Source organism: Ovis canadensis, chromosome 23, assembly GCF_042477335.2.
Source record: "Ovis canadensis isolate MfBH-ARS-UI-01 breed Bighorn chromosome 23, ARS-UI_OviCan_v2, whole genome shotgun sequence".
NCBI lineage: Eukaryota > Metazoa > Chordata > Mammalia > Artiodactyla > Bovidae > Ovis > Ovis canadensis.
Window position 1 is genome coordinate 52,818,750 of NC_091267.1, and position 12,398 is coordinate 52,831,147.

Below are 12,398 nucleotides of genomic sequence, written 5' to 3' on the forward strand. Positions count from 1 at the left end.
CGACTTAGCAGCAGCAGCAGGGTCTTAGTTGCAGCATGTGGGATCTAGTTACCTTACCGGGGATTGATCCCAGGCTCCCTGCATTGGGAGCACCGAGTCTTAGCCACTGGACCACCAGGGAAGTCCCTGTTGTTGCTATTTTTGAGGCAAGGTCTGGGGCAATATTCAGAAGCAGTGGGCAGAGAAAGAGGAAGAGCATATTTCTTTGACTCTGACTAATTTTTTGTGAACAGAATGCAACTTGCTTTACGCAACCCATGACACCCAGCACTCACTTTCATCCAACACAGTGAAGTATAATGTGAGGAAATGGTTATTTTCCTTGTTTCGTTTTTTCTATTTTTCAACCCTATTTCTCAATCTTGTTAAAATTATACTTTTGGTCAGAGCAATAATTTAATGGGTCACTTTCCCCAAATCTTCTCATTTCCAGGCAATAAGTGAACAGCACTCCCATAGAAAGTCACCAGTGGCTCAGCCCAGCTGTTCTTTTATTTATTTGGATGTGCTGGGTCTTTAGTTGCGGCATGCAGGATCTGGTTCCCTGGCCAAGCATGGAACCTGGGCCCCCTGCATTGAGAGCAAGGAGTCTTAGTCACCGGACCCCCAGGGAAGTCTCAGCCCAGCTGCTCTTTGAAACTTCAAACAGCTCACGGCTAGAGTTGCAAATGCTACATTCCAGCCCTGCCCAATGGACCCTGACTTCCCACTAGACTAACAGCTGGCCAGATGTAACCAGCACCTCCTTTCCTTAGGCCAAATGGAGTCTAGGAGAGAGCAAATCATCTTCCTAGGCTTTGTAAAGATTACTTAGAATATCTTTGAGACCATCCAAATCTAGGAGGAGAGGTGAAAGGGGAGGAAAATAAAATGAAATTCTGGGTAATGTGGTTAAAGAAAGTGTTGAGCCAATTCCAAAAAATCGGACATCGTCATCAGACTAATGAGATCAATTATCCAGAGAACAAAACTATACTACCTCTACTTCTAATAATAATATTATTATTGTTACTAAAGAATTGTTTAGTATTTGGTCTTGCTTCCTTTGTAGTTTATTTTACTGAAGTGTAGTTGATTTACAGTGTTGTGTTCATTTCTACAGTACAGTGAATTTAGTATTTTTGTATAGCAGACCCTTGCAAAGTGATATTTTCATTTCCTTGGGCCAAAATTATGTTTCAATAATGCTGACGTGTAAAATCGATCATGAAGTTTATGTGATGCTATCAGGTTTAGAAAACAAAAGGTTTTTAAAATCTATGATGATGTTTTTAGATTGTAGATTTGAAAGCTGGAGCAGCTGTAACTCCATCATAAAGATGAATAAACAGTCATCCAGGGAAATTAAATGCTGATAAACCCACAATCTGGAAAATTACCTCACTGTTTATTTTTCGTGAAACACAGTTATCTCCTAACTGTATCTAGGGGGTGGACAAAGCTACACTTAAGACAAAATACTATGTGAAATAACCTGAAAGATAAGTGTATACTTGTATATTGAAGGTATAAGACACAAATCAGAACATCATGATATTTTTCACTGAGTGAAAAGATTTGACATCTGGGTTGCCATACACTTCAGCAGCGTTACTCATTGTTGAATTACCTAATTCATTTTCATCTTTAATATGTTTTCCAAAGAAAGCGAATGACTAAGAATAGCACGTTACTCATTCTTTATAAATACAATGTAGATGATGTTGAAATATGATAATATTCCCCAAGATTCATAAAATTTATGAAGGAAAGTATCTAAGCCACCCAACCTTTGAAGAATGCGATCTCCACGTTTTAGATTCAACAGAATCTAATAATAATGGAACCTGGGCCCTGGATTAGACTCCAGCATCTAATCATAGGAGAAAAAGTTAGGGGCCTCCCAGGAAAGAACCCAGATCAAAGGGGAAGAGATTCAAAGTCCAAGGTCAGCAAGGAGTGTGGTGGAAGGTGGAAAAGCTTCCTGGTTGCCCACCTAACTTTCTGCCCTTTTGTGCCATCAAGCTTACTCCGCCCACAGCCAGAGTAAGCCTTCTATTTCTAATTTCCTATATGACTCTTCTACACAAATTCCTTCCATGGGTCTCTATTGACTATCTGATAAACTCCAAGATTTCTCAGGTGGTGCAGTGATAAAGAATTGGTCTGCCAGTGCAGGAGATGTATAAGATGTGGATTTGATTCTTGGGTCAAGAAGATTCCCTGGAGTAGGAAATGGCAACCCATTCCAGCATTCTTGCCTGGAGAATCCCATGGACAGAGGAGCCTGGTGGGCTACACTCCACGGATCGAAATGAGTTGGATGCGACTGAGCGCCTGCATGGACAGACACACAGATTTCATAAGCTTACAAGCTTGGTATCCTTGTTCACACACTGGGTCCTGAGTGAAAGAGCCACTTCACCTCAATCACAGAATCTGCCAAGAGGCACTGTTGTGTGGTGGTGTCTCCAAGACAAAGGGCTGAATGCTGGACCTCACGGAGCCATGAGGATAATACTGCCAGCTGAGTAGTGATCCAATCACTACTAGCATGGAAACTGTGGGCTTTCCTGGTGGCTCAGATGGTAAAGAATCTGCCTGCAATGCAGGAGACCCAAGTTTGATCCCTGGGTTGGGATCCTGGAGAAGGGAATGGCAACCTATTCCAGTATTCTTATGTGGAGAATCCCATGGATGGAAGAGCCTGGCAGGGCTACGGTCTGTGGGGTCACAAAGAGTCAGACACGACTGAATGACTGACACTTTCACTCCACTTTTCTACTGAACCTGTACTCAATCCAGACTTTGGGAAAGCTGGGAGCACGTGACCTGCTGGCCGCCTCTCTATTGGGTTCAAGTCAGGGTGGGTTTAACAGCATCCTTGGGTGCATCTGGGATCTTTGATGACAAATGTAATCATTTGACATCATGGTGGCCTGAATAAAAGCAAGTGAAAATGGTGGAGTGCAGGCAGCCCAGAAGAATTTGGTTTCACAAGCCGGGGAGTGATCCCCAGGGATTCCTAAGGTCAGTAGGCGAAATCTGACTCTATTCAGAACTAACTCGATTGCAGGTGGCCATAGAGTGAGTTGCATTACGGTTATTAAGCTCTTTGGCCTGCGAAACATGGCTTACTCGTGCATCCACTGTAAACTGAACTGCTTTCTCAAGAAGCAGATCAGCTCTGCCCAGTTGAAAAAAGAAGGTGCAGCAGTTTTACCTAATTATCTTGGTAATTACATGATCAATGTGGATCACTTCAAGATCAGAGTCTAAGTGAATTTGTCATGGATTATTTTAGTGCAGAGACAAATGTCTGTGACATTATTTTTCCAACATGAATGATGCAGAGGAGTTATATCAACAAAATAATCATTTCTATTTGATCTTAGAATGCAGAAACATTTTGCAGTAGAATCAGTAGGTTTATCTTCCTAACTGAATTGTACTTTGGTTAAAATTTTTTTTTTTCCTAATGTGAAAAGTGCCAAAAAGAAACCACATTTGTTTAAAAAAAATTTTCTTTTTCCATTTGCAGATGCAAACTATTATTATAGAATGGATAAACAAAGGGTATATAGCACAGTGAACTATATTCAATATCCTGAGACAAACCATAATGGGAAATAATATGAAAAAGGATATATACACAAACACACACATTTATACAGGTAACTGAATCATTTTGCTGTACAGCAGAAACTAATGCAACAGTATAAATCAATTATACTTCAATAAAACCTAAAAAACAAATATTTGCTTGTATTTGAATTAGTTCTTGTGAATCTTCCACGATGGACTTTTATATCGAGGAGGTTACAGAGATGAAGAGATTTGTATGGCAAAATGCTGATTTTTTTTTTTTTTAACTATCAGAGTAGTAATTAAAATACTGTGACTCTGAGATGCCATTCAGTATTTTTGTTGTTGTTTCTGTGATAAAGAACACTATCATTTCTATTAGCCAGTTCGGACAGTGTCCTAGATAGGAATCAAACATGTGGCTAACTGTTCTCACACACTGGATGACCAACATCTTTTCTATTTTGTAATGTATGTATGCAAACTATATAAACACCATGTGTTAAAGTCTATATAGCAGAGACACAACAGCTTTTCATCACTTTGATCATCCAGTTGCTCAGATTTCAGAAGAGGTTTGAGAGTATAATTCAAACATCATTTAATAAAGTGTCTCATTCTTGACTATTCAAAACCTCAGCACCTGATCGTGCCCAATTTTTTTCCTACTTGTTCATTCCTCGTGTGCAATGGGCTGTTTATAACTATTTGATGAGGATGGATTTATCCTCTCAGGTTTGAAAGCTTGTATAGTTAAGACTGTTTGGAAGCATTTCTGTTCCTGGAACTTGCAAACTGGCAAGCTTTTTATAATAACTTGTTTTTCCACCTGTCCTCGAATATATTGTATACACAGGAGGATCGGCCTAGTCTTTTCATTCTTCTCCATCAGAAACATTCAAACAACTACCCATGCTAATGAACACATGCATGATTATAGATTTTGATAATATAGTATGTATATCTTGTAAAGCAAGGAGCCATGAGAGGAATCAGATGAAAAGCTTCCTAAAAGGAATTCTAGATCAGACATTCTTGAGTCCCAGACCGAGAATCTTGCCTCTTTCTGGCTGCATCCAGCATTTACAGGCATCTTGCCCAGGATATCTGTTTCCTTTCAGCCCAATCACTGTCAGCTTGGCTTTCCCACACTCCAGCCTGCTTTGGAAAGCTCTGTCCAACTCACATGACTAGAAGCTGATTTCTACAATGAAGAATGTCAATAATGCTACAGGTTCCTCCGGCTGCCAAAGCTTGAGTTACTCATGTTACTAGACCAAAAGGAGGTAGAGGGTGGTTTGTGAACCCTCCAGATAATTGCCTCTTTTCCACTTTGTCTGCAAAGACCTGATCAAGGCTACTTCTTCCTCCTACCTACCGTCTTGACCTGGGTTTGGAGCATCCTTCTTTCATTGTCTTTCTCAGGCTTCATGACACAATCATTCATTCAATGAAAAGTGATGGAGCTTCCACTCTGCAGGGTACCACTCAACGATGAAGACAAAGATGAATAAGTTCTCAACAGGAACACATCACAGAATAAAAACATGGTATTTGCATGAGGAAGAAGCATAGGTCTGCTGAAGGGAAAGGGAGACCTTCTGAGAATGATCAGGGAAAACTTCAGAAGGGAGGTGGTATTTGAGTTAGACCTTGAAAAACCAGTGGGATATCAAGATGAAAATACAGAGGGGGCGGATCTCGGTTGAAAGAAATAGATGAGCAAAGGATGTGGACACAAAACCTAAAGATGTACATTCAAAACAGGGACAGGGACTTTCCTCGTGGTCCAGTGGTTAAGACTCTGCCTACAATGCAGGGGCTGTGGGTTTGACCCCTGGCCAGAGAACTAAGGTCCCACATGCCAAGGTGTGCAACAACAACAACAACAAAAAAAACTGGACAGGTGTAATGGGTTTCCTGCTGGGGGCCAGTGGGAGGTCACACTGAATGTAGGACACAGAGTTGTGAACCAGATTGAAAGGGCTATCAGAAAATAGGAGAGACTTGAGGTTTGGAGCCAGGTAGCAATGTCATCAAAATTGTCCAATCAAAGGACCGAGTGGGAAGCCCAGGTTAGGGGGTGGGATGAGAGTAGGCTGGGATGACAACACAACAGTCCAGGCAGGAAGAGACTGGGGAAGGGAGCGACAATGGGAGTTACAACATGACTATTGGCATTTCTGTGTATCTACAGTGGAGCTACGTGAGAAGAGGAAGGCAAAGAAAATGAAGACCAGGCTTCCTGCCTGGAGACTGAGGGCACATACTGGTATAAGGGAGAAAAGCATGAAACAGATGAATGAAAGGCTGAGATCCATTGAGTCCAAGTAACTGTGGAATAGCAGGGTAAAAATATCTACTTGGCAGCTGAAAATGTGGGTGGAAGTGAGTTGCTCAGTCATACCTGACTCTTTGCAACCCCATGAGCTATACAGTCCATGGAATTCTCCAGGCCAGAATACTGGAGTGGGTAGCCATTCCCTTCTCCAGGGATCTTCCCAACCCAGGGATCGAACCCAGGTCTCCCACATTGTGGGCAGATTCTTTACCAGTTGAGCCACAAGGGAAGCCCAAGAATACTGGAGTGGGTAGCCTATCCCTTCTCAAGGGGATCTTCCTGATCCAGGAATTGAACTGGGGTCTCCTCTATTGCAGGCAGATTCTTTACCAACTGAGCTATCAGGGAAGATACTTGGCAGCTGAAAATGTGAGACTGGACTTCTAATGGAGGCTGAAGAGAACGACCTGGTGATAATTCATCCAGTCAGCCTACATTCCTAGACTAGCAAACCGGAAGCTTATTGCCAGGGCAGCTAACCTAGAAGCCAGACCAGATGTGAGGCATTTACATGGTACTGATTCCTCACCAGGAAGCATCTTTATCCCCATTTTCCTGATGGAGATGCTGTGGCTCAGAGACCTTACATAACAACATACAGGAGCAGCAGCAAGGGCTCTGATTTCCACCTCCTGCCCTTGCTTTCCCACTGAGATGGGACAGCTCTCCTCCTCCTTCTGTTCCCGAGTCCCTAGGCACCAAGTACTACAGGCGCTCCTGCGCCCATTCATATCTTTCCTCCGGTTCTGATCTGGGTTCATTCCACTTGACTGAAACCCTCTTAATCGGCCCTGATTATATGCAGTGCCATTCCCTATCACATCACTGCTCTTAACCTAGTTAGCTGCTCACTCTCTGCTACTGAGGATTCCAAGATACTGTACTTTTAGCTCTGGTGTCCTGAATTCTGTCCAGCATCCCACCAGGATAGGAGCCCTAGTATTAGCTTTGGGCCCTCTGATGACCAGTGGCCCTGCAGAACACAGGTGGTCCATCTATCTGACCTGCTTTCTACATCATGTCATCAGGACACCAAAAGCTGCCCCAAAAAAGCAGCCTCACTCAGGTAGCATTAAAACAATGATCATCTTCCCCGCAGCAATCTGGTGGTCGCTTTGATTTCTCCATCACCGTTTCAATGATTCCCTGGCAAAATGATAAATCAGAAACTTTATAACAGCCATTGATGTTTCCTCCATCTTTACTGTGAAGATCATGGTTGGTTCAATAGCTTTCAACATCTCCAGCCCCTTCAGCAGCTCTCCAGGGAAAGTCCTGTTTTCTTACTAATTGTGGGTCTTGCTATTTCTGGTTAACCGGTTCTGATTGGGAAATTCTAGGTTCTATGTGCTCGCTCTCACCGGTGCCTTCCCAGCGTCTCTGATAACACAGGAGCCATAAATGGATTCTCACCGCATGGCAGGTGAAAATGATTACTCTCCTTCCAGACCAGGAAGTGGCTGCCCAGAACGGACCATGACTCATCCCGCTCCCTGGATCTTTTTAATGAACTATTCACCGCCAACCGCTCTGACTTCAAGTCCTACACAAATCATCCCCTGCTTGAGTTTTTGCTCCTCTTCCCCATTTTTTAATTTTCAGAGATAGCATGTTAATATTCAGTGTGCTGTGAGGTGAGCTGGTTACACGGGGTGAGGTGTAGCATGAAGAATCTTAGGCTTCGAGAAGAAACAGATAGACTTAGAGACTGCTGTTACAGAGAAGAAGGGTAGGCATGGAGGAGAGAGAGGGCGTGAGTGTCACAGCTCAGGAGATGGCTCAGGAAGGAATAGACAGGCAGGCAAAGCTTCAAAAAAGTTCTTTTTTAAATATATAATTTTTCTTTTTTTGCCACACTGCACAACATGTGGGATATTAGTTCCTTGATGGGGGATGGAACCAGGGCACCCTCTATTGGAAGGTAGAGTGTTAACCACTGGACTGCCAGGGAAGTACTGAAAAGTTCTTATTAGTCTGTTTATATAGTCCTCTTCCTCCTCCAAATCCAAACCACAGGACCGTCCTCAGTCAGGTGCCCCTTGCTGCTGTCACTCAAAGCACTGAGATCTCTTAACTTTCCCATATGTCTACACAGCAGGACCAAAATCACGTTTCCTTTTTGGCTTGCCAACCAGCATGTGAGGACAGAGGCCCTGTCCTATTCAACCTTGAGCTCCCAACATTTGAATAATGAGTTTATCTAGAGTGGATTGAACCTTTGTGAAAGTAGTGAGGTCTCCGTTTCTGGAGGAATCTGAGACTGTTACAGAGAGGCTTTAAACATGCAACAGTCATTCTGTTATTTCTAAATTTCCTAACATTCTAAGTGGGCTTCTCTAGTGTCTCAGCAGTAAAGAATCCATCTGCCAATGCAAGAAACGTAGGAGACTCAGGTTTGGTCCCTGCCTGGCTTGGGAAGATTCTCCTGCAGAAGGAAATGGCAACACACTCCAGTATTCTTGCCTGGGAAATCCCATGGACAGAGGAGCCTGTCGGGCTACAGTCCATAGGACTGCAAAAGAGTCGGATACAACTGAGTGACTAAAGAACAGCAACATCCTAAGCTCATTCTCATAAGTGATTTCATCAATCACAAATGGTTTTTAAAAAATGTAACTAAACTACACACAATAGGCCTCAAAATGACTATAACACTTGGTTTAAAATTCTGATTTTTAATAATGATTGATCCTAGAAATTATTAAATGTTTTTTTTTTCAGGCCAACATTTTAAATTATAAGTACCAGTCCATATGTGTTTGTTGAACACCTACTATATCCCTGGCCCTGGAGAATAAAGAATCAGACAGAGCCCTGCCCTCAATAACTTATACCACAGTCAGGAGGAAACCTCCCTTATGGGGACTTAGACATCATAGCTGAGTTATAAAATTTTGGTTTTACACCCGTGCTTCTCGGAACCGAAAATGTTCCCTGGGGTTACTGCAGTTCTAAGGAGCCCATTAAAAAGCCCTCCTTGGAAACTACCTTTACAGGCAAGGATTTTAACCCCTTGGTGTCATGAAGTCTCTGAACGTATGTAATTGATCCAGGAGGGAATGCCTGTGACAGATAAGAGAAGGCCTGCAAGGTCATTTCCAAACCAACGTGAACTGACCGCTTCCCTCCTCCATCTGCGGACAATTCCATTTTGGGAAGGACGAACCTCGCCCGGCCCTCCAGTAACTATCATTAGCAGAAATGAATCCAGACCCCGCGCGACCAGATTAGAGTCTGTTTCTAATCAAATGGAGTTTAGATTTAAGCCGGAATTAAAATTGGGATTTACAGCCCTTTCCACTTTCATTCATTTTGTGCTTTCTAGCCCCTTCCCCGCCCAGTCTTAATCCAGTGCACTTCGCAGGGAATTACACAGGAGTTGACCACGAGCCGGGGCTGAGGGCGCGGGAGGCTGGAGCCTTCCGTCCCCTAGGAAAGCGGCGGCCAGGGCCGGGAGCCCGACCTCTGGCCTGGGCCAGCCTTGCCTTGCCTCGGGGATCTTTGGCGTTTCACTGCGCTACCCGCGTTCTCCCATTCCGCGTCTTTGGGCGCCGCCCTCGCTCCCCGGAGGATTTCGCCTCCAGCCATCTCCGGCTTTCTCTGCGTAGAAGCTTCACCTCTGCAGAATGAAAAGCGAAAGCCGCGGCCGGCGGGCGGAGTTGGGGGCCAAACGCGCCGCGTGGCTACTGCTTGGGATCCGCAGCGGCCGCGAGGGCGATCCCCACGCGGCACCGACCCCGACCTCAACTTCAGCGCTAGTGGGCGTCCTCGGAGCCCAACGCAGCCCGGACGCGCCCCCACCCCCCACAAACACACCGGCGCCGAGCCCCCCTGTACGCGCGGCCCCGGGGGCCCTTCACAGCTGGTCCCCACCCTCCCCCAACCGCCCGCGCAGCGCGCCCCCCGCCGGCCGGTTCCTCCGCCTCCGACCCGGACGCGCCAAAGGCAGTTCGGCGGCTCAGCGACCCCAACTTCGGGCTTCCCGAGCGATACGACACCCTCCGCGAAGCGCGGACTCGCCTCCGCCGGTCTCTTCCCGAGGTCCCTACAGCCGGGCCAGGAGCATTCCTCTGGATTTTGGAAACCTGCCCCATTCACCGCGGGAGAGACTGGATCTCCGTCCGCACCTTCCGGCCAGATGATAGCCACCCCCGGACGCGTCTAGGTGGAGTGGGGATGGGGGCGGGCAGCTGGAGCGGAGAAGAGTCAGCAGCGCTGAGTTGCTGGGTGCAGCTGCGCGCGGCTGGCAAAGACGAGTGGCGGGGCCCTGCGTCTCCGCCGGGCAGGGGGAGCCGGCCCCGGTACCTCTGCCTCACGGATAAACACACACACGCACACACATACACGCTCACGGCCGCCAGCACCCCCAAGCCAGATCCCGGACACGGAGGTCAGAGCCACTGTCCAATTCACAGCAGGGTCTGAAACGCCCAGATGGAGGCAGATGCTCTCGCCTCTTCTCCGAGGTTTCCAACATCCCCGGAAGCCCCCCAGTTTCCCAGAGCGAGCGAGGCAGTTTCCCAGAGCGAGCGAGGATCTGGCTACAGAGTTTCCACTCTCTGGGCCAGCGGTTCAAACTGCAGGCGGGGCGGGTGGTATGGACAGAGGGAGCACTGAAGAGCGAGACCGCGCCACCTCCGCCCTCGGCGCGGAGAACCGGTCCGCCCCACTCGCCTCCAGCGCGCTGCTGGGCGGTCGGGGCAGAGGAGCGGGACCCCGGGGCGCTCCAACTCGGGCGAGGGCAGGGAGGGGAGTGACGGCAACATCTACGCGCCGGCCAAGGCACGGATCTCCGAATAGGCTGCGCCGAGAGCGCGGAGGGGTGGAGGCGAGACGGGCGGAGGAGTTCTGGGGCCGGGAGGGATGACGTCCACCGGAGCCCGGGTCTCGCAGAGACTGAAGGTTCGTGCGCTCGCCGGACCCGCGCGCTCACTCCCGGGGTTCGCAGAGGCGCCGCGCCCGGCTCCCGCTGCGGCTCCCGAACGGCGCGCACGGGGGCGATCCTGGCCCGCGGCAAGCAGGGTGCCCGCCCTCCCATCACCGCTGAGACCCTCTCCGTCCATCCCTCGCCGCAAGTGCCCAACCGAGAGTATCTGCGCATTCCAGGTGGTTCCGGACAAGCAGCCCCCGGCCGGGCCAGCCTCGCCCCCTTCCTCGCCTTCTCCCTCCTCGACCTCGAGCCAAGGGCAGGCGCCCGCGCCGCGGCCCCTACGCACTGGGCGAGCCAGCGTCCCGGCCTGCGCCCGGCTGGGAAGAGGGGTGGGATAGGGGGAGGAAAGGCGCTCACCTGGGTCACCGGGAGTGTTCCTCTCCGGCCTCTCCCGGAGCCTGTTCGCCGCTCCCCGGCACAACCTTCCTCGAAGAAAAAAAGTAGCGGAAGGGCAGAAGGGAGGTAGGGCTGCTCACGGGTCCCTGCGCAGCGGCTTTTTCCTGCGGATTCTCCTGCGTCCGATCTCCGGCTCGGTGGCGGGAAAGGGCTCCCGGAGGCCGGAAGGGGCCGCCAGACCCGGGCCCTCTCGCGGCGGCGGCGGTGGCACCTCCAAGTTGCCACCTGCAGCGCGCGCCAGGCGCCTGTGACAGCCCGCTCCCCTCTGCCCGCGCCGACCCGCCCTCCGCGGCCGCTGGTTGGCTGCGCCCCGCGCCCGGGCGGTCCCCGCGCTCGGCCCCGCCCCGCTCCTTCGCCGAGCTGCGTTCGAGGTGCTGGGTTCCTGCCCAGCAGCCCTGGGCTTTATACCCAGCAAGTGCTGCGAGCTGCTTGGGCTTTGGCAAGGAGGGAAGGATCGGGCACACACACGAGCAATTTGTGTCGGCCGGGGATTGGAGAAGAGAGAGACGATGTGACACAAGCCCTTCGCGCGCCTGAAGGGGACCTGGTAACTCGGCTCCTTTTGGTGGTATTAAATCTGTGCAGTTTCTGAAAAGAGTTCAAGTCACGGCAGAAGCGGCAGGGATGCGAGTCCTTAAGTGTTCGGAGGCTTGTTTCCGCTTAAGCTTCTCACAGGGTCACACGAAACGCTAAAATACGAAGATAAGTCCTGGGATCCGGGTCTTTTCTCACCCAACCTGCACCACTGACGCGGAGCCCCTAGCCACTCACCCCTACTGGTGCCCATCGAGCCCCCAGGCCTGAAGGAAGGCCCAGCGCGTCAGCCACGTGCTTGCTTGATTCTGCGCCTCGGTGTCTAGGCGGAGAACACTTAGTGCATGCACAAGGCCTGCGTTTTGCACAACTGGGTCTTTAAAGTAAACAGAGGGCACCTGATCTTTCTTTTCCCTCCCACTGCCTCCCTAGAAACTGGGACAGGACTTTCCTGGGCCATCGCCCAGGCATTCATGCGCACCCTTCCCTCTGTATTTTAGTACCTCCTGAAGTCACGCTTTCTGGACTATTCCTTGGGTAAAGTCTACCGGAGGAGAAAAACATAAAAAGATGAAAATCCCACTCTAGGAAGTGATCCAGTCAACCAGAAACGTCTCCCTCCCTGATATATCT

General features: G+C 48.8%; 1 protein-coding gene across 6 annotated transcripts in view; it reads right to left on the bottom strand.

The window, feature by feature from the left end:
* EPB41L3 (erythrocyte membrane protein band 4.1 like 3) overlaps positions 1 to 11,512 on the bottom strand; it is a 227,614-nt gene extending 216,102 nt beyond the window's left edge. For 4 of the 6 annotated variants that reach the window (XM_069568419.1, XM_069568420.1, XM_069568384.1 and 1 more), the window contains exon 1: positions 11,193 to 11,512. The gene's annotated coding sequence lies outside the window, so the exon portion shown is untranslated. The remainder of the gene's footprint in view (positions 1 to 11,192) is intronic. The other 2 variants (XM_069568421.1, XM_069568383.1) reach the window with 1 other exon arrangement.
* Positions 11,513 to 12,398: the final 886 nt, after the last annotated feature.